The sequence below is a fragment of the Dryas octopetala genome, chromosome 6 (assembly GCF_963921425.1).
Source record: "Dryas octopetala chromosome 6, drDryOcto1.1, whole genome shotgun sequence".
NCBI lineage: Eukaryota > Viridiplantae > Streptophyta > Magnoliopsida > Rosales > Rosaceae > Dryas > Dryas octopetala.
Genome location: NC_141371.1, coordinates 21,908,204 through 21,917,892, shown reverse-complemented (window position 1 = coordinate 21,917,892; position 9,689 = coordinate 21,908,204). Strand labels below are relative to the sequence as shown.

The 9,689-nt window shown below is 34.5% G+C and overlaps 1 pseudogene across 2 annotated transcripts; it reads left to right on the top strand.

The window, feature by feature from the left end:
* The first annotated feature begins 5,894 nt into the window (after positions 1-5,894).
* LOC147283262 (pentatricopeptide repeat-containing protein At4g25270, chloroplastic pseudogene) lies at positions 5,895-9,264 on the top strand (annotated as a pseudogene). 2 transcript variants are annotated; one of them, XR_015122871.1, is made up of 4 exons: positions 5,895-6,253; positions 6,363-6,414; positions 6,548-6,633; positions 6,973-9,264. The product of XR_015122871.1 is annotated as a pentatricopeptide repeat-containing protein At4g25270, chloroplastic pseudogene, transcript variant X2 (transcript). The 2 variants fall into 2 exon arrangements; XR_015122870.1 differs by lacking the exon at positions 6,548-6,633.
* Positions 9,265-9,689: the final 425 nt, after the last annotated feature.

Below are 9,689 nucleotides of genomic sequence, written 5' to 3'. Positions count from 1 at the left end.
GCTTTTGTTACTTATGGAATGACAGCTTGTTATTTTAGCATAGGATTTGAACTTAATTCCTTTTTTTAAAGGGAGAAACTTTTTATTTTATTAATGTTATTATACCTTCTAAAAAAAATAATTTACGTTTTCTTTTCCATTAATGAAAATCTGTCGTCTACTTAATGTATGGTTTATCAAAGTTCTCGAAATTGGAAAACCAAATATTAAGGGAATGAAACTTCATGATGAGGGGATAAATTTCTTTTTCATAATTTATGTTTACAACTAAATGAAACACCAAAATGGCCAAATCAGACCCCAAATAAAATCTCAAACATTTTATTTTTCTTTCCAATTGCCTAAAGACTCCAAATCTCAATCGACCATAAATTTTTTTTTTCCTATTTTTTTTCTTTTCTTTTCTCTTCTTTTTTTCTTTCCTTTTTTTTTTCTTCTTTTCTCTTCTTTTTTTTTTCTTTCCTTTTCTTTTCTTTTTTTTTCTTTTCCTTTCTTTACTCTTCTTTTTTTTTTCTTTCCTTTTCCTCTTCTTCCCCCGTGACTTCCAGTGGTCTTCGTCTTCTTCTAGTGGTCTTCCTCTTTTTTTTTTCTCCAGTTTTTCTTTTCTTCTCCCTTCACTTCCAGTTTTTCTCCTCCCTTCCTAATCTCTCTCTTCCCTCTCCCTCCTCCCTTCCTAATTTTTCTTCCTTCTCCCTCCCCCGATCTCCTTCTCTTCCTCCTCTCCCTCCCCAGATCTCTTCTCTCACTCCGACGACGGCGCGCCTCTGCAGCTCCCTCTCTGATCTCTTCTCTCCCTTCGACGACGGTGCTGTCTCCCCTCTCTGGTCTCTAATCGAAAATTTCGCCAAAATTTCGGCGAAATTTTTTGAAATTGTTCGAAATTAATTTGGTATGGTGTTAAAATTTTCATACCCTTAAAAAACGAAATTTTCGCCGAAAATTTCAAAATTTTACTCCTTGGATGGAACTGAGTAGCTAGCAGCTGGCTTTTGAAGGGCCAGAAAATAGTGCATGAGAAAATAATTAAGAAGAAAGAAAAAGAGGATATATAATAGCGATGGTTAAGGCTTCGTGCGTCATTTTATGAATGTGATATAGAGCTAGTGCTTAGTGAATTCATGAAGGATGTACTGTACGTCAGTGAGGAGAGAGAAATCAGATAGGGAGTACTGGGAGAGAGACGGTCATACACGGAAAAGTTATAATGTGGACCAGGTAGGTAGTGTTTGGGCTTACTTAGAATTGAATTTAAACAGCTGGACCAAAAAAGGAATGGCTGCCCAAATTTGGACTTTAAAATCATTATCTTTAAAAAATTTATAATTAATTTTTTAAAGATAATGATTATTAATTATTAATAAATAATTATTAATCATTATAATGAATAACTATTAATCATTATAATCATTATGGGGGTTATTAATTATTAACCCCCATAATTATTAATCATTATGGGAGTTATTAATTATTAGTAAATAATTAATAACCCCCAATTAGTAGTAGAGTTATTTCAAAGGTCCATTGATTTTAACTACTAAATTTTAATAACTTTTTGGTTTAGGTACTAAAATTAAATATCATTTTAGATTAGATACTAGTTGAATAGTCAAACCTTATTGAAATTAAAAAGCCTTCAACAGTTCTATATTTACTTGCTATGCCATTGTGAAAAGTACAAATCTACCCTTCCCTCATCAACAACATAAATGACCTCCGGCCACTGTTTTCCGGCCGACCTCCGGCCACCGTCCTCTAGCATACCTCAGGCCATCGTCTTCCGGCCGACCATCGGCCACCGTCCTCTGAAATACCTCCGGCCACTGTCTTCCAGCCGATCACCGGCCACCATCTTCCGGTCGACCTCCGGCCTAGCTCTACTCATTACACAAAAAATTAAATTAACATTTAACATGGAGGGGATTCGAACCCCTATCATTCAAGAGGAATAAAATATCTCCCACCATTACAGTAAGTTAACTACTATGCAAAAGTATTGCTTTAACTTAATGTATACTATACTATTGTATATATTTTTTTTAAAATAATTAATCCAATTAGTCACAACTAATTTAAAGTTGTGACTATCACAATTAAGTTGTGATTGTCTTTAGATTTAATTGTGACTGATTTAAGATATGACTATCTCACAACTAAATCTAAAGTATGACTGATTTAGTTGTGATCAAATGATATTCATAACTAAAAAATCACAATAATAAGAGATATAGTTTTTTTAAGAAATCTGCAATTACATATGCATAAAGAGTCATGCATTTGGCTTCCAATTCACACACAAATGATTCAAATAGAAAAAATAAAAAATCCAACGGATTAATACAGAACACCTAAAAATAATAAAAAATTAATTGTGACTGTCACAATTTAGTTGTGACTGTTTGGTAGTCACAACTGCATCTGAAATTGTGACTATCCTACAATCATAACTAAATCTAAAGTGTGACTGATATTGAAAGAATTAAGTTTAGGTTCTCAAAAGATAGACCCTAATGTCATAAACTCCAACATGAAAACTATAGAAAGTGTACATAAACCACCCCCAAAACTCGTATAACAACCAATTAACAAAATTTGAAGTTGTGACTGAGATTCAGAAAAATAAATTTAACATAAAACACCTTGATGTTTAGCATGAAAACTAACATAAACAGGGGATTTGCATTAACAAATACATTAAATATATACACTTTAAGAAGGAAATTTAACCAGTGACTATCAAACAGAAACAACTTGAAATTCATCTTATAAGCTATATCCCAGACTAAGAGTTGTGTGGTTAATTCCATTTGTGTAGTTACTTACAAACAAAAACCAATTCCTAATTCACAAGCTTACAAACATCTCTGCAATATGTACAATTGTATAGGATCATACAAATTTCCTAAAAATTATATCAAGGGAAACAAAATCATAACCAAAATTATACCAATTAAAGAAATTCAGCCATGATCACCTTTAGGCCCTTTGAATAATGATCATCACCTAACATTAATATTAGGTAATTAAGTAGTTGCTAAAATCACACTTCTAGTAATGCCTAAAATCATGAATAGAAGCTGTGACTGAGCTCCACAAAAAATTTAAAACTTTAATGCAGAAACCACAACAATGGAACAGTCACAAACATAAAAAGAAATAAAAATCAAATCAAATACAAAACAAGAATTAAAAAGCAAAAACATAGCCAAGTCTAAACTCCAAAATTAAACAATATACAAAACTTGAAACATAAACACACAAATTACTCAAAGAGAACAAAATCCAAAGATCAAATCCTAAGAAAATTAATAAAAGAAATTCATAAGCAATATAAATCAAAACAAATTCAAATCGCAGTATATGAACAAAACATTTAGATCAAACTCAAGATCAAGATTACCAAACCAACACCAATTCCCCAATCTGACGATCTCCTCCACACTAGCACCAAAACCTTGGAGTGAGAGAGTGAGAGAGAGAGAGAGAGGGGGGGGGGATTAATACAGATTTGTCTTGGAGTGTTGTTTGGATAACGAGAAAATTTGCAAGAATTGGAAAAATAACTATAATTGGCTAAGAAATTCAAAGAAACATAAGCATATTACCAGAAATTGAAAGAATTGTGGAGAAAGTAGACGAAATTGATGCAGATTGCCAAGAAATTGAAGCAAATCGTCAAGAGGATTGTTTGTTTGCATCATTTGGGTTTAGGGATTCGTTTGTTAATTTCCACGCTCATATATGATTAGCAGCTGAAATGAAGCCATATATGGGCCAAGGACAAAAAAGGAAAATAAAAGAAGCCCAAAAGAAATATGTCATGCTGAAAAGTAGTTTTGGTACCTAATCTAAAAGGTTTTATGAAAGTTAGTAGCTCATCTAAAAAACTATTGGGTCTTACTGCTTTTCTAAAAGATTATTAAAATTAGGTATTTAATTCTAATTTTCTTTTATTTCAAACCTCTAGTGTTTTTAGAATTAATTCATACCCCTCCCCCTAAATCCATGATCAATATGAAAACAATATTATGTTGTTTAATCTTAGTTGCCCATGCGTGCCTTGGTCCATGCGCTGCTCACTAGCCCATGCATTACTTCTCCATCCTGGCCCACATGTTACATAGCCAACATTGCAGCAAAAATTAACTAAAGAAAAAATAAAGCAGCCATGGAGAATCCAACTCAAGACAAGTGGTATAAACATACTACTCCCAACCAACCCAACTACACAACAAATTGTAATACTAAATGGATTAATTTAATTTATAGAGTTTAACAAATATTAAACAATTACAATAAAAAAGTCTATATACTATCAGATATTTATAATAGAGATTGTACACAATTACTAAACAATAACATGCAATTAAATCCCACAAGCCCAATAAAACCTAAAACTATAATTCAAAAAAAAAAAAAAACGAAAAGGCTGAACATACAACATACAAGCTTGTTACAAAACAATTACGATTTTTAAAATTTTAACATTTTCACTTTCCCAAATTTCAATTTCACACATATCAGAATTAATCACAATGAAATTGAATTAATCACATTGAAACAGAATCTCACACTGAAACAGAATCAATCTCACACTGAAACTAAATCGATCACACTGACATTGAATTGATCACACTGAAACTGAATCTCACATTGAAACGAAATCGATCACATTGAGATTGAATCGATCACACTGAGATTGAATTAATCACATTGAAACTGAATCGATCATACTGAAACTGAATCTCACACTGAAACTGAATCGCTCACACTGAAACTGAAACGATCACACTAAAAATGATTCGGTCACACTGAAACTGAATCGGTCACACTGAGATTGAATGGATGACACTGAAACTGAATCTCTCACTGAAACTGAATCGATCACACTGAAACTAAATCAGTCACACTGAGATTGAATCAATGAAACTGAAACTGAATCGATCACACTACTATATAACATGCCTTTATATGTGAAAAAAATTATAATAAACATAGTTACACTAATTTTCAATAAAAAATTAATTACACTAATTTGCAATAAAAAATAGTTAAATTAAATTTGCAATAAAAAATTAATTACACTAAATTAGTCATAAAAAAACAATTACACAATTTTTAAAATTAAAATAGAAATAAGAAAGATTTCTTATCTTTTAAAATGTGTATAAATATCATTAAATGCCAATCTTTGCACATCAAAGTCCTCGGTCGAGGTGGTAAGGTGTTTGGGTAATCTCTTAAAGCCTACTAGTCTTGGGTTCGAACTCCCTTTGAAGCCTACTTGTCTTTGGGCCCGTGCGTGTGTCAGATGGGTTGAGTAAGGTGGGTCTTGGTGCGCGTATGATAAGGTCAATTTGGCATTATGTTGCAGGGGTTAAAAACTGAATTGTAAGTATTAGGGAGCTTTAAAAGACTTTTTAGATGGGCGGAGGTTTAGACAAATTTTGAATGTAGTTAAGGGGTTTAAAATTAGGCACTATAAAAAATTGTAAGATAATAATTGATTCGATCAATACATATTTATAGAAATTTGTAATGAATTTTTTCTTTTTTAATAATTTTCCAATTTTAGAAGCACTTTTTCATTTGGCAGCCAAACACTTTGTAAAATATTAAAAGCACGTTTATTTAGTAAAGAAGCACTTTCATGTTGGACATCCAAACAACAAACAACTTATATGCAAAAGCGTTACTAAACAAAAACACTTCCTATAAAAGCACTTTAAAACAAGTCCTTATTTTATTTTTTATTTTTTAAAAATAAATACTTTTATCATTTTAAAAGCCCTTTTGGCCCTCCTCCAAAAGCAATGCCAAAGGAGACAAAAAAAAAAAGAAAAAAAAAAAGCAGCCAATTCACTTTGACAAAAATAAAAAATAAAAAACAGCTAATTCAGTAATTCAGTAATTCACTCACCTCCCACTCTCTGACTCTCGAGACTTTCCCAGTCACTCCTCTCCCTCAACCTCACCCAACCCTAAAACTGAACACTCACCTGAAGGCTGAAGACCTCACAGAAGACTCCTCCCAGTCACTCCTCTTCCTCGTGACTCTCTTGCGCCGCCCTCTCTCACAGAAGACCTCACCCAGTCACTCCTCTCCCTCGTGACTCTCTCGCGCCGCCAAAGACCTCACCCAGATTCGATCCCTGTTCGTCACTTCTCTGTTTTTCCATCAAGCTCTCACAATCTTCGGCTCTCTCGATCTCCCATCATCCCGATTCTCATAGGTCTCCCATCGTGGATTTTAAAGGTAATTACTTTTTAGGGTTTCGATTTAGGGATTTAGGGATTCGATTTGTAATTCTCTGTTACGGTCTTTAGGCTTATTTTGATGTTAATTAGCTAATTTTGTGTCTCAGATAAAAAAAAATCCTCTCTCACCGAGCTGCCTGACAGTCTCACTGGCCTAAGGTATCAGTATGTTTGATCTTTCATTACAATTTTCTTCCCCTATTTCATCTTTTAGTACTTCAAAAGATCCCATTATTGTATTGTTGTTTTGCATCAATTTGAAATTGTGAAGTAAAATTTTTGTATTATTCAGGTTTCAATTCTTAGGAGTACAAAATTGTAAAGCAAAAATGGAGTAGACTATTGAGAGGCTTGAATTGTAATTAACCCAAAGAATAGGTAAGAAATTGAAAACAATTAAAATGAAAGGTTGCAAGTTGTAATTTACTCTTGTATTTCAAAAAATCTTGAGCCTATATATATATATAGACTAACGAAAAGAGAAGACACGCACAGAACGATCTGAACTCGGACTCTCCTGGCAGCGTCTCTCTCTCTCTCTCTCTCTCTCTCTCTCTCTCTCTCTCTCGTTGATTGAAGTCTCTTTTGATTCCTTATTATTAATTTTCCAATTATTCCAATTAGGATTTTGATTATTATTATTCATTTTTTTCTAATTACTCCAATTAGGGTTTTGATTGTTATTATTAATTTTTTTTTTCTAATTATTCCAATTAGGTTTTTGAGATAAGCTAGACGGCACCATCGATTAGTTGGGACGAAGAGAAGCCGCAACCTCTTTCGAAGAAAAAGAAGAGCCTGGCCCCGAAGCACCATCAATTAGTAGCCCAGTAACTAGTATTCTACAAGCAACTCATACAAATTGTTTTCTGGTTTCTTCCGTTACATTGTTCACAAATGGTGATCACTTTGCAACCGCTAAGTTTCCACGCAACAAAACTGAATAACCAGTGTTCTTCTAATAGCAAGAGAAATAAGAAGCCAAAACAAAATCACCAAAAGCAAAGCACCAACTATCTCTCTTTCCCAAAATCAACTCCAACCCCACTCATTATCAACTGTGAACCCTACACCCAAACCAAACTCCAAGCCCTCGATGCCATCATCAAGGACCTTGAAGCATCCATTAACAATGGCATAGCCGTTGGCACTGAAATCTTTGCTTCCCTTTTAGAAACATGTTACCGCTTAGAAGCCATGGACTACGGTCTTCGAATTCACCGCCTTATCCCCACAAGCCTTTTACGTAGAAATGTTGGCATCTCGTCGAAGCTTCTTCGACTCTATGCGTCAAGTGGGTATATCGAGGAGGCTCACCAGGTGTTCGAACAAATGTCTAAGAGGGACGCGTCGACTTTTGCCTGGAATTCGCTTATCTCAGGGTACGCTGAATTGGGTTTGTATGAGGATGCTATGGCGCTCTACTTTCAAATGGAGGAAGATGGGGTTGAACCAGACCGGTTCACGTTCCCTCGAGTTTTAAAAGCTTGTGGGGGAATAGGGTTCGTTCAAATTGGCGAGGCTGTTCATCGGCATGTAGCGCGTTTGGGTTTCTTGGACGATAGGTTCATCTTGAATGCACTAGTGGACATGTATGCTAAATGTGGTGACATTGTGAAGGCTCGGAAAGTGTTCGATAAAATTGCTAATCGAGACTCGGTTTCTTGGAACACCATGCTCACGAGTTATACGCGTCATAGGCTTTTGTTGCAGGCGTTGGACGTCTTTCGCCGAATGTTGCACGAAGGGTGCCAGCCGGACTCTGTTGCTATATCCACAATTCTTTCTGCCCTGCCATCGTTGGAGCTTGTGGTTCAAATTCATGGATGGGCGATTCGGCATGGAGTTGAGTGGAACTTGTCCATTGCCAATTCCTTGATTGCTGTGTATTCCAATCACGGCAAGTTGAGTCAAGGGCGTTGGTTGTTTCGTCATATGCCTGAGGGGGATGTCATAACATGGAATACTATGATTTCAGCTCATTCGAAAAACCCCAAAGCTTTGCTCTATTTCGAGCAGATGGAGAGTGCTGGTTTCTCGCCTGACAGTATCACATTCATGTCTATATTATCGGCTTGTGCCCATTTGGGTTTGGTGAAGGATGGGGAGAGATTATATTCTACCATGAAAAATAGATATAGAATTAGCCCAAGTATGGAACATTATGCTTGTATGGTGAATCTTTACGGAAGAGCAGGTCGAATCAAAGAAGCTTATGGTATCATTGTGGAAGGAATGGAGTTTGAGGCTGGTCCAACTGTGTGGGGTGCATTGCTTTATGCTTGCTACCTTCATGGAAATGTAGATATTGGAGAGATTGCTGCTGAGAGGCTCTTTGAATTGGAGCCTGATAATGAATACAATTTTGAGCTTTTAATGAAGATTTATGGCAATGTGGGTAAAGTGGAGGATGTGGAGAGAGTAAGAGTGATGATGGTGGATAGGGGATTGGACAATTTGGACTCATAGACCCATGTATTTTATCTCCAAAAAGGCTTTAAATTACTTGTAATTGTGTAAATAAAAGTAAGAGTAAAAAAAACATTCAATTTAAATGTCCCTTAATGTTCAAAGTAATGATCTTGTGGTTATTAGGGTTTCAGAAATTCTAATTGTTGAATTTGTTTTTGTCCTGATTAACAGTCTGACCTTAAAAATCATAATCTAAAATGTTTGACATTTCTCCACTTCCAAATTTCACACGGAATCATAGTTTCCAAACATCGTTGCTTCATAAAATGAATAAGGAAGCAGTTAGGAAATAAATGGTTAATTAAAGAAATTAGTCCACATGCAAATGAGCATGTTAAGGATAGATGATGAAAATTGAAATAAAAGAAAACTACTTATAATTATAAAAGCCAAAGTCCAACCATGAGGTAATATTCAATAGTTGTATAATATACAAAATTTGCACATGCATGTGATGTTGCAAATGCTACCTCTTAAATTTATAAGGTACATTCCCATTTTTTTTTATAGGGTCCATGCTGGCCTAGTAATCTTTTATTTATGTCAACTTTCTTTTCCACATAAGCTTCTTAGCTATACTTTTCTTTCTTTGTTTTCGATCTGCTTCATCTTCGAGTTTACAAGTCTCCACGTTCATCTTTTTTCTGCATTAGTCTTATTATTAATTTATAACTTGGTATAATTTAGCCCAATGATTCACAAAGCTGTACATATCCCAATAATTAATTGATACCTCGTTTGTTCATCAGTCAAGACATTCTCTTTTCTTTGGTATAATGATGCTTATAAAGTCTTGAGTCATAATGATAATCCAATAATTAACATGCCAACAGCTTGCACTATTGATAATTATAGACCGGAGGCTTGCAGCTCTAGTAGTTTAAAGTACTTACCCTCGCAGCAAAGTCCTGAGAAAAAGAAAAAAAAAAAGAAATTAAAAAAGATAACCTATTTTCTTGCAT